We start from the raw sequence: 10,939 nt of genomic DNA on the forward strand, positions 1-10,939 counted from the left end.
AATTGGAATTGAATACCCAGACTCCCAGGGCTTTGATCTTTATGCCATTGCCAAGGTTTCCTCTTAGACTGAGTTCATCTGTAAGCCTAGAGTAGCACGCCCTCGGCGATTCTGCAATTCACATACGACGTGATTAATGCTGCAGAGGGGCTGCTGAGAGTCCGGCTCTCTGAGTGGGCACAAATGTACAAACACATGAATTGCTGATCAGCCCACTTCATGGCTATTTCCATAACTTATATATTAATGTTTCTGATCAACGTTCATTGTGGCATAATATTTGTAAAGGCGTGAGACTGGAAAGTTCTTCCGACTCAGATCTTGCACCCTGCAAGACCTTTGTATCTCCGTCTTTCTTTAAGTGGCTGCCGCTTCAGGGCGGCAGGATGGGAAAACACCAGGAACCATGCGCAGCCACGGAAGCAGCGGCAACTTGAAAACGGTCGTCTGTTCCCGTCATCTCACCTTAGGCCTTAATCCTTCTGTGACACGATAATCTTCTCCAGTGGCAACTAATTAGGATGTCACAAATAGAGGATCATAACTCTAGTAGAGGAATAAACAGCAGGAGGAAAAGAAAAATTTTGTTTCCTCGTCGGTGTTTCTGGAAAATTTGCTTTTAGGGAAAACACAAAATAGAAAATCCACTTCATTTTCACATTGCATAACAAGAACAAGACTGTCTAACATGTCTTCAGTCTGTCAAGAGCGAAGCACTTTGCTGAGTTCTTTTTCACACACATGATCCTCGTCAATATCTGCAACAATCCTGCAAAGGAAAAACTAGTCACAATTCACCAGAATGGAAAAGTAGATTTAGAAAGGCTCAGTAAATTGCCCAGAGTTTTTATAGTTAGCTAGTGGTAGAACCAAAGTTTCCTACGAGTGAGCGGGGGGATGAAATTAGATCTTCAAAATACGGAATAAGATATGGAAAAACTCCATAGACCCAAAGATTCTTCAAGAAAGCAAAAATGGCAGACCAAAGAGCCTTTCACGGATGAAGCTCCTGACACGTGGTGACATTTAAAAGGCTGCCCAGATTCCCAGAGTTAGTAAACAGTAGATGGGGAAAAAAACACTCTTCCTTTTTTTCTGAGACCTGGCTCTGTCACCCAGGCTGAAGTACAAGGTGCAATCTCTCCTCACTGCGACCTCTGCCTCCCAGGCTTAAGCGGTCCTCTTGCCTCAGCCTCCCAAGTAGCTGGGACTACAGGTACACATCACCACACTCGGCTAATTTTTTTTTTTTTTTTTTGGTAGAAATGGGGTTTGGTCACGTGTTGCCCACACTGGTCTTGAGCTCCTGAGCTCCAGCCATCTGTCTATCTCGGCCTCCCACAGTGCTGGGATTACAGGTGTGAGCAAAGGCACCCGGCCAAAACACCTTTCCTGTTCATACTCTAGCACACTGCCCTGTAGGGAACTTTCATCGTTGCTGAGCGTCTAATGTACACCAGAAACTGTTCTGGACGCATAACTTATCTCGCTGAATTCTTGCAACACTCTCATCAGGCAGTTATCGCAATCCTCATTTTACAGAGGAGAAAACTGAGGCAAAGAGAAATGGAAAATTTAAATAAACCAAAACCCAGGTCTCCCTACCTCGGGTTTGACTTATATCACATTACGTATAAACACTGGGAGACTGAATATTCTTCATCATCAGAAAATAAGCTTTCGTCACCTACCACTCTGCTTCCAATTTCTGCCATGTGATTCATTCATTCCAAATTACCATATTATTTTAAGAAGAAAATGTCAGCTGGGTGCAGTGGCTCTCGCCTGTAATCCCAACACAGGCAGATTGCCTGAGGTCAGGAGTTCAAGATCAGCCTGGTTAACATGGTGAAACCCTGTCTCTACTAAAAATACAAAAAGTAGCCAGGCGTGGTGGTGGGTGCCTATAGTCTCAGCTACTCAGGAGGCTGAGGTAGGAGAATCGCTGTAACCTGGGATGTGGAGGTTGTAGTGAGCCGAAATCAAGCCTCTGCACTCCAGCCTGTGTGACAGAGCAAAACGCCGTCTCAAAAAAACAAAGGGCGATTGTCCACAAATATTCATCTTCTCCTCCTTATTACTGAGCCCCCTCGCAGTTAGCGATGGGATGTGAGGAGAAGCGACACGTGCCGCCTACCTCTGGCCTCCACGTCAAGACCATGGGTGTGTCTCCTTTACGTGCCCTTTCCTGATGCCTGGACATTGACATGAAGGCACCTGAGCTTCAATTATACGGATGAGGGCAGCAGCCTCAGAGATGATGGAGAAGCAAAATGGAAGAAGCCTAAATCCTTGAATGACTGTATGGAGCCGACCCACCTACAAATCTGGCACATTTGCTCCATACTGTTTTCTGAGAAAGAAGAAAAATTCTATCTCGTTGAGCCACCAAATTCGTTAAATATCCATGAGTTATATTATCACGCAGTAGCAGCAGCTGATGCAGGTGGTCTGCTGAGCATCTTTCACCAGGCCTCTTCATGGTTCTAGCAACAGGTAGTGACTAGCTAAGCAGAAAATAATTTCTTGAAAGAGTATTGCATGATCCACAGAATTAAGGGGAAGCCTGTACACCAGGCATGGTGGCTCACGCCTATAATCGCAGTACTCTGGGAGGCTGAGGCAGGCAGATCACCTGACGTCACCAGTTCAAGACCAGCCTGACCAACATGGATAAACCCTGACTCAACTAAAAATACAAAAAATTAGCCAGGTGTGATAGCACGTGCCTGTAATCCCAGCTAGACAGAAGGCTGAGGCAGGAGAATCACTTGAACCTGGGAGACATAGGTTGCGATAAGCCAGCCAAGATCCCGCCATTGCACACCAGCCAGGACAACAAGAGCAAAACTCTATCTCAAAAAAAAAAAAAAAAGAGGAAGCCTGCAGAAGCAACTTCAGGAAAACAGGCAGGAAGGAGGGAAGTTAGGCAGCTGGACTCATGCCCCAAAATTATACCATAGGAACCACTTGGCGATGTTACTGCTGTGGCCCCTGCCAGACCCTGGACACTGGACACAAAGCCGGCAGCAGGAACTGGACGCCACGTGTGTCACCATGACCACCATGGCCTCTGCAGTCCCTTGTCACTGATGCCAGGTCGAACTTCCCACCATCGTTGCTTCCTTGCCTCTTTTCTGCCAGAGTCTAAGCCCAGGCCGGAGACTGACTGGCCGTACCCAGATTAAGCACCCAAGCCTCGCCTGTGAGGAAGAGAGCACGCAGCGGGCTTTTCAGCAATTCTAGTCCCATTACGACTCCAATAGGAGAGATGTTCAGTTGTCCAGCAGCCAAAAAATAAAAATAAAAACCTACAAATTGTCCTCCCGGAAGAACAATGCTTCCAGATCAATATGGTTCTGTGGAAACTCGGGTTTTAAAGGCTCTCGGATGGCTGCTGCTTCCTCCAAGCTGTTTATATCCAACCTCCCGGCTTATCTTCATCAGGGGCTCTTTCCGTTATGAGTGACAGAAACTCAATTAAAACCATTACAGTATTTTTTTTTTTAAAGAAGGGGGCTTAGAGGCTCGAGCAAGTAAAACGTACAGGCAGGCACTTGACCCCCCCAATCAGTAGGCTGGGTGCAGTGGCTCACCCCTGTCACCCCAGGACTTTGGGAGGCTGAGGCAGGTGGATCTCTTGAGCCCAGGAGTTGGAGACCAGCCTGGCCAACATAGCAAAACTCTCTACTTTTAAAAAATACAAAATTCAGCCAGGTGCGGTGGCACATTCCTGTAATCCCAGCTACTCAGGAGGTTGAGGTGGGAGGATCACCTGAGCCCAGGAGGTCAAGGCTGCAGTGAGCCAAGGTCGTACTACTCTGCACAATAGCCTGGGCAACCGGAGGGAGGCCTTGTCTCAAAAAGTAATAAGAATAACAATAACACAGGCAGCAAATGCCAGAACTGGAATTCACATGGAAGTCTGGGTCTCCAGTCCCTGCCCATTACCAGTGTACCCTGCAGCCTCTCTGCACTTCCGCCTCTGACGGTCTTCCCCACCTAAGCTCCCATGACTGTGATTTCTGCTCCTGTTTCTCCTTTCTCTGAGATTTTATTTTGTATTTTCTCTCATTCTTCTCCCTGCACTGTGTGGATGCTGCTTTAAGAGCTTCACCTCTATCTCTCTACAGATCTAAAATAACAAAGGAACCTAAAGACGGTAATGGTAACTATTGCTCACCCTCCTGTGAATGACTGCACTTCATTGTTTTCCTTGGAGATCTGGTCGTTTTAGAGATTCGTTTCATGCATTGATTTAGAATTATGAGATTTAAATTTGAAAGGCATCACACTGAAGGGGCAAATACCTGGGATTCAGAGGACCTGGATTTTCACACTGGTCTGTAGACGGCCCCGCTACAGAAATGTTGTGTGACCTTGAGAAAATAATGTCTCTGGGTCTCATTTGTTTAACTCTAAAATTGCGGGTCTGGAGTTTTTTTCCCCATAGAGACAAGGTCTCACTCTGTTTGCCTGTGCTGGAGTGCAGTGGTGTGAGTGAAGCTCACTGCAGCCTCCAACTCCTGGGTTCATGCGATCCTCCTGCCTCAGCCTCCTGAGTAGCTGGGACTACCGGCTCATACCACCACAGCTAGCTAATTTTTTTTTCTTTTTCTTTTTTTTTCTTTTTTTTTGAGACAGAATCTCACTCTGTCACCAGGCTGGAGTACAGTGGTGTGATCTCAACTCATTGCAACCTCCAACCACGGGTTCAAGTGATTCTTCTGCCTCAGCTTCTTGAGTAGCTGGGACTACAGGCATGCGACATGACACCCAGTTAATTTTTTTTTTTTTTTTGTATTTTTAATAAAGATGGATTTCATCACGTTGGCCAGGATGGTCTCGATCTCTTCACCTCGTGATCCACCCTCCTCGGCCTCCCAAAGTACTAGGATACAGGCGTGAGCTACCACGTTTGGCCTAATTTTTGTATTTTTTGTAGAGACAGAGTCTTGCCATGTTTGAGGTCCACACTGGCCTCAAACTCCTAGCCTCAGGCAATCCTCCCACCTTGGCCTCCCAAAGTGTAGGATTATGGGCTTGAGCCATCACACCTAGCAGCCTGGAATTATTAATCTACAAGAATTCTTCCAGCAATTTGATAAGGTACTAAAGTTAATTCCATTAAAGACCATTAAAAAAAATCTTTAAAACCTTTAGAATAGGTTTAAAATAAGCAGCATGTGCTGCTTTGCAGGAAGGTGGCCGGAGGGGGCGCCTCCGAGTGGAATAACAGCTTGTAGCTGATCAGCTCCATGAGGACAGAGAAGGGAGCAGGGCTGTGTCACCTGCCTTGATATGAACGGTAATTAAAAATGCATGCCCCGGCAGAAGGAGGACACTGGTGAATTAGTACTGGCTGGGGATGTCTAGATGCCTGTGTTGCAGGGCTGGCAGGGATCCGGACAGGAGGCCGGAGGTGAGGTGTGCCTTGAGGACCTGCCAAGGAACAGGGTAAGCAGAGAGCCAGCTCAGAAGTCCCTCCCCATGGGGTTTAGGGTGTAACCCTGGCACAGAGGGAGCCTGCCACCGAGTATTAGGTGAACATGTTTCGTTTAGCAGGAGACGTGGGGACAAATGCTGTGTCTCTAGCACCCCAGACCACACGCACAGGCCAGCCCCAGCCTTCTGCCTTGGAGCCTGCAGGTCAGGGCAGAAAACAGAGACACCACAGTCAGAAACGGGAGCCCTGAAGCAGCGTGGCCTGTCCCTCCTGTCAGGAGCCAGGGACCCCTGTGGACAGAAAGGACTTTGTATGGTGGGCACGCTCTACCTCTCCCTGTCTCTGCTGATCGCTAGGTCAGCTGCTGGCCAGTCTTTCCTGTTTTGAATCCTCAGAGGGAACCTCTAATGGATCCTCATAGCCTGAGGATTGGAAACTCATCTGCGTTTCGCGGTAGAGAGGGCTGGAGAACTCGGGGAGAACCCCCTGGGAATAGCCAGAGAAAGGAGTCTCCCCCTCTTTCTTCCCCCACCATATGCCACGTCCCTTACCCCCTCCTGCTGCCTGGCCACAAACTCCGTGTGGGAATATGGCCCAGCAGATCTGGGAAGCCATCCCGTTCCTCCCCCAGCTCCTCAAGTCCTGCTTAAATACAAAGGCCAAGCTACATAAGCGCAGGCTTCTGCCCTGGTTACAGTAACAGGGAGTCTGTCCCAAGCGGTGGAGAGGAGCCAACAGTTGAGAGCAGGATTTGGCCTGAGGGCGGGAATGCCATCTAGCTCCCGGCTGGGCAAGGTGGCTGGGAGTCTCCCCACCGGCAGGTAGACAGAGGTTGTGGAGCTCAGGGACCACGAGTGAGCAGTGGAAAGTGGACGCTGGTTTTGTTTTGGCTTGGGGTGGGGTTGTTTTGGTTTTATTTAATTTTGACACAGCTCTATTACGCAGGCTGGACTGCAGTGGGAGGGTCAGAGCAAACTCCTGGGCTCAAGTGATCCTCATTCCTCAGCCTCCCAAACAGCTGGGACTCCAGGCATGCACCATTACATCCAGCTTTTTTTTTTTTTTTTTTTTTTTTTTTGTAGAGACAGGGAGGTCTCACTCTGTTGCCCAGGCTGGTCTCAAACCCCTGGCCTCAAGCGATCCTCCCACCTTGGCCTTCTAAAGCACTGGGATTACAGGTGTGAGCCACTGTGTTCAGCCCAAAAGCAAACACTTTGAGAGAGGCTAGACTTGGGGTCTGTAGAGGCTGAGAAGATGGATAACCAAAAGCATCGTTGTCAAATTCCCTCCTCAAACACAGATGAGATGCTGTTTCCTGTGCCAGATCACTTAGGATCACCAGGAAGTACAATGGTGACAACTGTCATATAAAAAGTTTGCAGGATAGGCAAGGTGGTTCATGCCTGTAATCCCAGCACTTTGGGAGGCCAAGGAGGGTGGATGGCCTGAGGTCAGGGGTTCAAGACCAGCCTGACCAATGTGGAGAAACCCCATCTCTGCTAAAAATAAAAAAATTAGCCAGGCATGGTGGCAGGTGCCTGTAATCCCAGCTACTTGGGAGGCTGAGGCAGGAGAATCACTTGAACCCACAAGATGGAGATTGCAGTGAGCCAAGTCTGTGCCATTGCACTCCAGCCCGGGCAACAAGAAAGAAACTCTGTCTCAAAAAAAAAAAAGTTTGCAAAAACTGTAAAATCACAGCTAAAAGAACAGCAGCAGTGGTTCCCCTGTGTCTTCCAAGCTTTTAAAGATAGGCTGGCCGGGCGCAGTGGCTCAAGCCTGTAATCCCAGCACTTTGGGAGGCTGAGGCGGGTGGATCAGGAGATCAAGAGATTGAGACCATCCTGGTCAACATGGTGAAACCCCATCTCTACTAAAAATACAAAAAATTAGCTGGGCATGGTGGCGCGTGCCTGTAATCCCAGCTACAGGAGGCTGAGGCAGGAGAATTGCCTGAACCGGGGAGGCGGAGGTTGCGGTGAGCGGAGATCGCTCCATTGCATTCCAGCCTGGGTAACAAGAGCGAAACTCCGTCTCAAAAAAAAAAAAAAAAAAAAAAAGTACAAAAATTAGCCAGGTGTGGTCGCAGGTGCCTGTAATCCCAGCTACTCCAGAGGCTGAGACAGGAGAATCACTTGAACCTGAAAGGCGGAGGTTGCAGTGAGCCAAGATCACACCATTGCATTCCAGCCAGGCGAACAAGAGCAAGACTGAGTCTTAAAAAAAATATATATATATGTCTATATCCAGAGCCCCTGTGGCAGTGCCCGACATACAGTATGTGGTGATTAAATGTTCTTTGAACGTATCAGAAGCTTCTAACACCAACAGCAGGCACAGTTTGCTCTCTGGCTGCCCTGGGAACTGTGCGTTCCCACCCCACACCCTCATCCCTCATCTAAGATTTAGATGAATTTCTGAGTTTTTCTCTTGACAAGAAATACATTCGCCTCTTTCCCCTCCAAACACATGTGTGTGAATCATTTGTTTAGGCTGAAGATCAAGTCAGGCACACACCTATCCCCCTCCAACAGCAGAAAAATAAACACAGGATGGAGCGAGGATGGAGCTTCAAGAGGAGAAAATGTCTACCTCTTTTGGCTCATTTGAGGAGCTTATTTTATAAGAAACTGTATTTGTAGGATTACAAATGAGAAAGTCCAGACCTCCCAGGCTCTACGCAGGGACTCTAAACCTCCCCTGTCAATCCCCTTGGGGTGTGTAACTCTGGGCAGCCCCCGCCACCGTATCTGCATAATAGACATAATTACTATTATCAGAGTGAGTGACAGAAACACTGTCATTAAAGATGTTGCCTAATCTTACTTTTTTGTTTTTGCCTATGGTAAATTAAGATCATTTTCCCCTTGCCTTGAAAGGATTCAGCTGTCCAGCTTCTCCTCCCATCCCCCTTCCGGCCTCCCTCCCCACCCATTTCCCTCCCCTGACCCCCCATTCCTCCTCCCTTTTATCCATCGACTGGACTCTCAATATCTTTCTCTGGGATCTAACCAAAGCTTCATCTTTGCCCTTTTTTTTTTTCTTCTGAGACGGAGTCTTGCTCTGTCGCCCACGCTGGAGGGCACTGGCACAATCTCGGCTCACTGTAACCTCCAGCTCCTGGGTTCAAGCGATTCTCCTGCCTCAGCCTCCTGAGTGGCTGGAACTACAGGAACGTGCTACAACGCCTAGTAAATTTTTGTCATTTTGGTAGAGATGGGGGTTTCACCATATTGGTCAGGTTGGTCTCGAACTCCTGACCTCAAGTGATCCACCCACCTTGGCCTCCCAAAGTGCTGGGTTTACAGGGTGAGCCTCTGCACCTGGCTGTCCTTTCAATGTTGGGTTGAGGTGTGTTCTCTGATTGGGTCACCACCCTCTCTTTGGGAGTCTGGAAAGCCGTTCCTCCTCACCACCCATTCCAGAGGGTGTCCAACTGTCTCGTCCTGGAATTACTGCCATGTGCAGGCATCCATTGGGAAACACATTTGTCGCACAGAACTGTCTGCTGTGGTTATTTGGTGCAGTGGGAACTGAGCTTTATTTAGGTGGTGGGGTTGGAAGTCCCCCCAGCAGTTGAGAAGCATGGGCAAAGGCTAACCTTTGGCTGGAAGTGGACACCTGTTCTGAAAATCAGGGAGCCTGAGCAGAAAGTCCACATGTCAATAAAAAACTCAAGGCAATTATAAAATTACCATTCCTATCAGTTTCCTAGGGCCGCAATGACTACAAATTGCCATTAGCTGGGTCGCTTAAAACAGCAAGAGTGTTTCCTGTCACAGGTGTGGAGGCCCGTGTCACATGCCACACGCCGTGCTCCCTGGGAAACCTCTAAGGGAGGATCCTTCCTTCCCACTTGACTTCCGGTGGCTCCTGGCTATCCTTGGCGTTCCTTGACTTGTAGATTTGTCACTCCAATCTCTGCCTGCGTCTTCCCTGGAGCTTCTTTCCTCCGTGTCTGTCTCCGAGCGTCCTCATGTCTTCGGAGACACCAGTGATTGGACACAGGGCACACTTTAACCCTGATCTCATCTTCGTTCACCTGCGAAGACCCTGTTTCCAAATCTGAGGTTCTGCGTGGACGAGAACTTGGGAGGGACGCTCATCAATCCGGTACACAATTTAAAAGACGCAGCAAGAGAAACAGATTTTTAAAGCATTTTCTCTGGATTTTTTTCATATTCTCTTGCAGAGCTTTGAAATATCCTCTGGGGAGAAGGGAAGCGATAAAAGGATGTATTTTAATTTCTTGGTGGTAAAAATAAACTAAACCAATTAAAAAGAAAGCACTTTTCTCAACCAGGAGCAGTTTTTGCCTCCGAGGAGACACTTGGCAGTGTCTGGAGATATTTTTCCTTGTCATGATGGGAGAGTGTGGCCAGCACCTAGAGATCAGGGGTGCCATTAAACACGGTGTAGCCCGCGGGTCAGCTCTTCACACACAGTTACCCAGCTCAGAACATCTACAGGGCTCATTCTCTTTCCAGACTTCTCTCCCCGCACCCACTTCTCCCCTCTCTCCCCCCTCCCCCCCTCCCCCACCTCTCTCTCTGTTTATTTGTTTATTTATTTTTGAGACAGAGTGTCTGTCACCCAGGCTGGAGTGCTGTGGCAACTTCCTGGCTCAATACAACCTCCACCTCCTGGGTTCAAGCAATTCTCCTGTCTCAGGCTCCTGAGTAGCTGGGATTATAGGCGCCCGTCCCCACGCCCGGCTAATTTTTTGTATTTTTAGTACAAAACGGGGTTTCACCATGTTGGCCAGGCTGGTCTACAAAACAGGGTTTCACCATGTTGGTCAGGAACGCCTGATCTCAGGTGGTCCTCCCACCTCAGGCCCCCAAAGTGCTGGGATTACAGGTGTGAAACAGTGCGCCGGACCTCTCTCTCTTTTTTTACAGTAAGAATTGTTTTTATTATTTTTCTTCAAAATTACCCTATTTGTTTTAACTTTTAAGTTCAGAGGTATAGGTGCAGGTTTGTTACGTAGGTAAACTTCTGTCGTACAGGTTACTTCATCTCCCAGGTATTAAGCTTAGCATCCATTAGTTATTTTTCCCGATCCTCTCCCTCCTCCACCCTCCACCCTCCAGAAGAACCTAGTGTGTGGTGTTCCCCTCTACATCTCTATGTTCTCTCATCGTTTAGCTCCCACTTATAAATGAGAACATGCGGTATTTGGTTTTCTGTTCCTGCATTAGTTTATAAGGGTAATGGCCTCCAGGAGCTCCATCCATATCCCTGAAAAGGACATAATCTCATTATTTTTAATGGCTGCATAGTATTCCATGGTGTATATAGACCTAATTTTGTTTGTCCAGGCTATCATTGATGGGCATTTACATTAATTACGCATCTTTGCTACCAGCTTTCTCACTTACTGCTCCCTAACACGAATGCTTCCTCCCGCCACCCTGGGTTTGCACCTGCGCTGCTCAGACCCTTCACAGCTCACTCTGCTTTGAAAATGTTTCCTTCCAGCCTCCCCTCAAT

The sequence above is a fragment of the Callithrix jacchus genome, chromosome 5, assembly GCF_049354715.1.
Source record: "Callithrix jacchus isolate 240 chromosome 5, calJac240_pri, whole genome shotgun sequence".
Classification (NCBI taxonomy): Eukaryota; Metazoa; Chordata; class Mammalia; order Primates; family Cebidae; genus Callithrix; species Callithrix jacchus.